The sequence below is a fragment of the Lepisma saccharinum genome, chromosome 9 (genome assembly GCF_977018435.1).
Source record: "Lepisma saccharinum chromosome 9, izLepSacc3.1, whole genome shotgun sequence".
NCBI classification, from domain to species: Eukaryota; Metazoa; Arthropoda; class Insecta; order Zygentoma; family Lepismatidae; genus Lepisma; species Lepisma saccharinum.
In genome coordinates this window covers 37,933,238-37,941,852 of record NC_139237.1, presented here as the reverse complement: position 1 = coordinate 37,941,852, position 8,615 = coordinate 37,933,238, and the positions used below count along the sequence as shown (strand labels likewise).

Genomic DNA, 8,615 nt, shown 5'->3' with positions numbered 1-8,615 from the left:
CTAACCGTAAAGTTTTCCTGCGAGTCCAACGTGACCAACAGCTGCGATAGGTCCAGGATGAGCACTGTGTCCAAGCTTGCTCACCACAGCGTTGAATCCGTTGACTGGATCAGCAGCGTAGTTCACAACTCTCAAAGTGCCATCTGGTTCAGCCAAGCTGTATTGGCCTTTCACCAAACCTCCATCACGAACTTCAGACTGGCTCTTGTGGTCTCCAGTCAGAGCGTCGGCCACTCCGTAACCGAAGGCGTATCTGGGGTAGGCCTGGAAAATATCATCTTTTGTTATAATATATTGAATGCAGATAGCTTCGTTCTGATCAACATCCAATTATACTATGAAATCAATAGATGTCTAGTAACGTATAAAAATGAAGGAACTTACGTAGTAATCAATAGCAGCGGCGACAGGAGCAACAGCAGCAACAGGACCGTAGCCGTAGCCCAATGCACCATAACCGCCTACAGCACCACCAGCTACAACCGCTACCAGAGCGGAGAATGCCAAAAGAGCCTGAAAATTGATTTTAGTGCAAAATTATTAATCAATACAATAAATTTGTAATCTTTTGGTGTTATTTTCACTCACAAAAATAATATTCTTATCCAAATACTTCCTATTTCGAAATTCATTGGATGATGAAACATACACAATGCCTAATAAATTGGTCTAACTGGTACTTCTGAGCTTGTACTGCGTTATGTTGACCACTCCGCCACGTAGCCCGTCTATTTAAGGATATATCGATATGTCATAGCCGTTTGTTTCAAATCTCCAAAAATAACGATTTATTTTATAAGTATGTGTGTTGAGATAACATCCGTTAATGGGTACCGTAATAACATACCAGATGATATAAGAACCACAAGAGTTGATTAGTTCTTAGTTAACGTTTATGGATTAGTCATTTTCAAAGTATCTTCGAATAAAGTATTAGAAGGACTATTACTAACTTGCAAAAGTAGTTCCTTTAACGACATTAGCAAATATTGAAGTACTCAGCACTTAATACTTACTGAAAACGAGTTCATGATGTGATTGTTGCTGCCAACTGTGCTGATCAGTAGAAACTGAGAACTTTATATACCCTTCAGTATTGTTTACACATTCAAGGAAAGCAAAAGTGAAACTTCTTAAATGAAGCACTTTGAAACACAATAGTGGAATGCGATTACTTCCTTCATTAGATGAAATGGTAAGGGTATTGGAATAATGTAGTGATTTATAACGGTACTAGACACCTATAGTGCGAATGACACACATAATTTCTAATTAAATAAAATACCTGATGTGATTTTAATAACGTTGAAATATTCTGCAGAACACATGATTTCCTTAATGGAAGGAAAAGTGAAGTGTAAAACAACTCCGGAAATTCATTTAAAGAGGAAAAGGAACCCTCGAAAGAAGTAAAATATCAACTATATGATGTCTTAGAAAGGCAGGTTTTGATAATACAGGGTGAGGCAAAAGTCCAGCACCACCCTTTTAATTTGAAAACGGCTTGACGGAGGTCGATGAAACTTCGGATATGGGTGATGGGGGTGGGAACACACCAGATGGAGCCAGTATGCATCATGGCGACCATCCTGAGAGCCGCCATCTTGGAATTACCTCCATATTTTCTAATTGGAAGGGGTCATGTGGTACATCATTTAAGATGTGCGTTTTCTCAGAAGAAAGAATAGGCAGGTATTTTTTCCCTAACTTTATTTGGTATTCTCCCACTTCCATTACCCATATGCAAAATTTCATCGTCCTCCCTCAAGCAGTTTTCAAATTTAAAGGTTGGTGCTGGACTTTTGCCTCACTATGTATCACAATTTTTCAAATTTGAATGAAGAAATGTTGCCTTTCTTTAATTCAGTAAAGTCTTCCCCTGTGAATTACACCGTACCACGTAGGGGCGTACTGGCTGAGTCAGAGAGACATGTGTGGCTAAAGTAAAATGCAGAATTAACCTACTTTCTGACATATCCATGCACTTACAACGGGCCTCCTCGATGTCATAATGGTAACGCCGTCGCCTTTTACGAATCCCGGGTTCCATCCCCGGTTGAAGCACATAATGATTATCATCACATTTTAAACTGTAAGATCAATCTCGATTAGCCTATCTATGCGTAAAGTGAACTTAAAACGAATTCTGTACGATTCCTTTAAGAGTGTAAATTTCCAAACCAGAGAATGTAACTATACAAAACCAGATAGAGTCAGACATCTCTGATCCGTTGGTCAACTAGGTTACTCCCCCCTTCCCATCAGGGTGTCCAAAGAAGTCACGCAATAGAACGTTTAGTTAATACATAGTTATTAGTTAAAAACATGAATAAAATACAACTATAGAATCGCTTGCAATAATTTTCGTAATGTATCGATGGCCTCTGGGTATTTATCGAATTAATAAAATAACTATATATTATTTCATGCATTAGAGATGATTTGTGGGATTAATAATGGCATATATATTAATAAAAAAGTATGTGTTTATGAAATTTCGATGTGTACTAGTAACATTGGTCGTATCAGAGAACAATACCAGTATATTTTCCAATCAATGCCCAGACAAAAGAAAAGATTTTAAATTAATCATACAAAGAATAATCTACATAACCTACCTGTTTTTTACGAAATATAGATGACTGTAAACGTGAAATAGAATTCTTAACTATCATAATCCAAAACATTATTATTTTTATTTTACTTTGTTTAATACAGTAGCTTAAATAAACAGCAATTCTCATATAATAGGTTATATTTTACCCACATTAGACTACGCACTAAATACATTTCTTCCTTTGTGTTATTTTGTCAAGACCTCCGTGGCAGAGTGGTTACCACACCGCACTACGACACAGTGTCCTCGGATTCGAATAGTGGCTTGGGCTTGGTGTAACTCCATTCATCAATTCTATCATATCATAATTCATCGTCATCGTCGCGATTAGCAAAAAGTGGAAGAAAAACGATGCTAAATACCAAAAATCAAATCCCATATTTGGCTAAGATGAGAAATCATACGGATATTGCGTATTAAAAGTAAACGATGTCATAATGATATTATTCAGAAATATGAGCGAAGTTAGCACTTTTATCTCTACTTCTCAACTCGTACGAGGTTCTTGAATCTTAGAGCAAGTTTATTTAGGAACGCTTTGAATGATTATATCACGGCTTAAACAAACTAGGAGCTAACATATGTACACAACCAAATATTTCAAATCGGATATTAGTTTATAATATATGGTGTGCAACTCCTCTTCAAATCGGCTATCGGAGGATAGCCATCGCCTTCTAACTATATAAGGCACCCCCAATTCCCATGTTTAATGGAACTAGTATACTAGTGGTCACCGACATCAGTGTTTCAAAGGCAACAAATCCTGCTGAGTTAGGAAACACAAGACCCTGTGCGAACTATGTGTGCGAAAAGAAGTCAAAATATACACAACTTTCACACCTCGTAATAGTCTACATTAAACCAACATCGTTATCAGTACTGTGTAATTATTTACTCCCCATCAACATATACAGGGTGGCGCATATTGTGTCTACCAATATTAGTTGTTGGTAACCCTGTCGGGACGCAGATGCGCATGCGCAATAGTCTCCCATGTTTAGGTAGATGGAAGTCTGGCAATCAGTCTGCCATGGAACGTAGGCCGAACGGTTCACCCGAACGGGTGCCATTCAAGAGACGCAGCAGGCACTTCGACGACGGTCCAATGAGGGTCGCCATCAAACCGTGCCGGAGCGTCAGAACATGATACGATGGCCAAGCAATAGAAAGCCAATGGTAGCATGTAGAACAGAAATCTCTAGGCCGAAGGAGGCAAATTCTCTGGCAATCTGATCAGTGGCGGCTCGTGGTGATCCAAAGTGGAGGGGCGATAGCTCACAAATTTGCTCTATTGATTTGCTTTATTTTACTTCGCCCTTTGTGTCACATTTGGCTAATTTGCGAAGATGGGGATGAGTGATATGATGAAATTGATAAATGGACACTCGCAAAATCCATGCCCAGGCCGGGATTCGAACACGGGATCCCTGGCGTCGTAGCGCGATGTGCTAACCACCCCGCCACGGGGGCCGGCACAAATTTGCTGTACTAGTAATGCGAGTTTAAATGATGAATTTCGTATAACAGCCAACGTGATAAGAAATTGATACGTTCGTGTTTACCGAATATCATGTCTTACACGTTTTAAATTAATACTTATTTAACAGTAATGAAAAGAAGATGGAAGAAGAAATTGAATTTTAACAGATTTAGTCGTTTAACAGAGGGGAACATTCAGAAGAAGGGATATTAATTTTTACACAACTTGATAAGCACAATGACGAATATTTACGTGCATTAATCGTGAAAATTTCTAGTAAAAAGTTACACAGAAAATGTCTCCTGTCCAACATGACTAATTGATATGTGAAATAGGGCACCAAAATAAATATCTCACTGGAAAGGTGATATCTGCGTTACCAGAAGCTCTAAAGTAAAAACTTCAAACTTACCAGAAATTTTCAGACATGCTTGTAACTGAAATTTATCCTTCTGTCCTTCAACGCGAAATTTGCGAGTGAACTCACGACCTCCCTTCTTTGACACTTGTCTAGATTCAAATTCGGACTAGATTTTTTGTTTATTTTTTCATCCAGACTTCCAGACTTCTGGTAGAAAAACTTCGCAGCAACAATTTCTCCACACTGTTCATCGCGACAAATGCACAACTACCGAAAAAGATTCACTTCACTTTTCCATGGAAAACGAAGAGTCGTTTTATTGCTTCGGGGTTCCCAGACAATTTTGCCAAATTTTAAGAAATTTGTAGTTTACAGGTTCCTGTAGCAACTCTTGGTGAGTTTAGATGACGAGTTTTTAATTTATTTAACATCCGCCTTGAAAAGAAATTGGAGAACTTCGTTACATTATCAGGAATTTTTTCAAACGTGCTAATCAAAACATGTATTTAAATCTACATGATGTACTCCACATCATTGTAATCCAAATGCACTTTTCACTAAATTCAGAAAAAATACAACGCATATAGCTACACGATAGTTTTGCGTGTAACAACAATCTATAGCCGACTTCCGTGGCTAGCATACCGCATTACAAAGCCAGGGCTCCTGGGTTCGAATCCCGGCATGGGTATGTGTGTTCTTTGAGAGTGCCCTTCCATCAATTTCATTATACCATCACTCATCCTCATCGTCGTGATTACCGAAAAGTAGCAAAAAGCCACGATAAATAACAAAAATCATGCAAGAGTCTGTACTTTTTCAGTTAGAGACATTTTCTTTCCTCGTTCGAAATTGCGTTATTTATTGCTCTACTCTTGTCATAAATGAATAAGATTATGGAATACAGAATAATTTTTTTCAATGGTTGGTAATGTTCTTTCTTACGTTAACTTCATTGCTTCTGGCAACTCTTCATTGTTTACCGTTCTCCGGAGAGAGGGCCAGTTTCGCCTAGGGGGTGGGTTTCGGACGACAAACCCTCCGTCCTCCCAGCCACAGATCCCGCGCGTGTTATTCCACCAGTTCCCTCGCCTCTTACCCCTCGCGGCAGCGCCTGAGAATGCTCTACGTCTCGTAAAGTGGGAGGACGGCGCCCCGCCAGATTTCTCTTGAAGTTCCGTATTCCCCCGCACGGTGGCGTGCAAAGTTCGCAATTGTCGCGGAAGAATGAATATAGAACCGACTAACCAACGATCTATAAGCAACGGAATATTTGCAATTCAGACAATGTAAAAGCTAATATATAAATGTTAATGTAATGTTTGTTCACTTGCGGTTGCACACGGCAGTGCGGCGTCCGTATCGTCCTTATGACCGGCCGCCCCTGCCTGTAACAAAAGTTCAGGGATGATGGGGAGGGAGACAAAAGCATCAACACGAGATAACGAAGTCCAGTCCGAAAACGCCCAGTCAAGAGTTATAAATCAAAACCGTAGTTGAAAGATAGAAGGTTCTATGGATGTGTTATAGGGGATGTGTTACAATATGCTAGTATATACATTATGTCTGAATATGAAAACACTCATGTAAACTTCGCAGACAAAACAAAGCTACTGAGATGTTGAATTTTAACACCGAAGAAAGAGAACATGACAACATGAAGTATTGAATATTTTCACAGAGGTCCACCCATTTTTCTTTCACTAAAATTCAAGAATCCATTTTGGCATTGAATCACCGCTTTCTTTGTTATTTAAATATGTGCAGTTAATTATAATAATTACATAAATGACCATCAATAATAAAAAAAAACAATAATTGGACGTGTGTCACACATATATTTTATCATTGAGCAAACTTTCAGCATAGTAATTATAATAATTACAAAAATTACCATAATTACCAACTAACTGTATACTGTTACTGTTATGATAGTAGTCGTTGAACACCAGTAGCGTAGCGTGATTCTATGAAAGGTGTAAGGCTTCCTTAGATAAACCTGATCTGAATATTGGATAAAGAAAACCCAAAGATATTTTAACTAAATAGAATCTATTTGAATGTAAGTCATGCATGGGCTTACTCAATTTCAAACACAAAATGCACACACTTAATGTTAACAATAATAGCATATGTATGTATTACTTAATGAAAATTCTCATTTATACTGTAACTCGATCCGACGATCCTTTAGTCTGAACACTTCAATCACGTCGTCGTAGAATCGGGAGTTCCTGGTCAATTTCTTTAGCAGCTCCTTTTCAATGGATATCAGTCCCAAGTCAGATTTCCTTGCCTGAGTCTGCGTGCTGCGTTGAAATGTGTGAATCCTCTTCAGTGCAGAAAACTACTTTTCCACCGAAGAGCTTGAGGCAGGAACAGTGAGGAACAATTCTGTTAGTTTGTACACTTGTTCAACAGCTTCATTCAAATGGGTAGTACGCAGGTACTCATGAAGTTCAAACACACTCTTTACTCGATATTCGGCTTCAGAATAAATTACCTGTAGCTCAACTTTCAACTGGTAGCAATTGACAAATTTCGCATACAGCTTAGTTAAGGACACAGACTCTTCTTCTGGAAAAGCCATGTCATATTTTTATTCTTATTATTCTTTTTCTTTCACTAAAAAGCCATTTGTGGGAAATGAGTAGGATACAATTTGCAAATTCAAATGCATTCGAGAATATGACTCATTATCATGGTTACGATATTTGCGCACATTTTGAAAAGCATATCAAGCAACTTAGTCAAAGGAAAAGGTAAAACAAATCTGTAAATCATAACGCTAAGTATTACGCGTATGCTTTTAACATTACGGGCAAGTGGGATGCAGGCGCCTAACTTTGCGGGCGCTGCCGGATCTAGGATTGCCAGACATTCCTCCTCGCTGCTTCTAATGAAGGTAATATCCAATATTAAACCATCTCTTTGTGAACTTAATAGTTAGTTTACACATTTAAAATGACACCCGTTTTGTTAGCTACACCTCCCGTCAAGCACTGTTGAAACAACACGGGAGTCGATTTTCTTGGTTCTCTTCAGACCGTGCAAATAGACGCAGCGGGGACAGAAATCTCGCCAGTTAGCACCCACTGGTAATGCGCCTTACAGTGCCTGAGAATCGGGGCGCCCTGTCATTGGTTGAGAAGATACTTCGTAAGCAAACACACCCGCCATGGGCGAGTCCAAATCATTTCTTCCATTCACCCACACGTAAGTCCTCTCAAGAAGCCTTACAGAGAAACAACTCGAATCAAAACAAGTCCTCAATTGTTTCGTTAAAAGTTCTACTTGCAGTCTGTTATTTCTGTGTGTGTTCAAGCGATAAATACGGGAATGAAATACGTTTTCTTCAATAATTTCAACTTGTAAGGTGGACTTACAAGCGTTACGTGTTGAACACATATCCCAAGAGGGAGGCCAATCACGTCATTTTTACCTCCTATGCATGTTACCTGATGATATGGTGAAATTGATGAAGGGACACTCACAAACAACATCCATATCCAGGTGGGGCTTAGAACCCGGGACCAGTTTTCTGTTAAGTAGACCTTGTGGCCAGATAGGCTAATCGGGACTGGATCTACAGTTCAAAATGGTGCACGAAACACTGCAATGTTCCTTCGCCGGAACCCCTTGATTACGAGATGATGTCAGAAATGACTTTACACAAAATTAACTTGATTATGCAACTTCTTAAAACGTATTAAGCAGATTTATATCTGACTATTTATAGGTAAGCCGAACTAATATGTACACGTCAATCAGAAATAACATTGTTAAGACATTTGTGTGCGTGTATATATGTGTGTATTTCGGATTTAGGGTTTGGAACGGGAAGAAGCTTCATGTAAACTAAAAAGACTAAATTCTCTTAAAGCCACTGTCAACGATTGAGAAAACTTTAAACTTCCCCTTCTTTATACTTTCCCGACATTAACACTTCGAAACATTGGAAGACATCCCAATTATCTTGCACAGGGAAGTAGCAATGCCATGGATATTATTGATTGTTGATGTTTTAATAATCGATAAAGAGTTTCCATGTAATTAGTGCAGCGAAAAATCAATTAGCACTATACGAATATTTTGCGATTAGCAAGAAAAAGAATAGATATTCACGATCGAAAGAGAAAAAAGACAGTGAAGCT

At 38.7% G+C, this 8,615-nt stretch overlaps 1 pseudogene across 1 annotated transcript; it reads right to left on the bottom strand.

The window, feature by feature from the left end:
- Window positions 1-1,039, bottom strand: LOC145992380 (larval cuticle protein A2B pseudogene; annotated as a pseudogene). Its single transcript, XR_014442160.1, has 3 exons — window positions 1,017-1,039; window positions 385-513; window positions 1-264 (listed from the first exon to the last, which is right to left on the bottom strand). The product of XR_014442160.1 is annotated as a larval cuticle protein A2B pseudogene (transcript).
- Window positions 1,040-8,615: the final 7,576 nt, after the last annotated feature.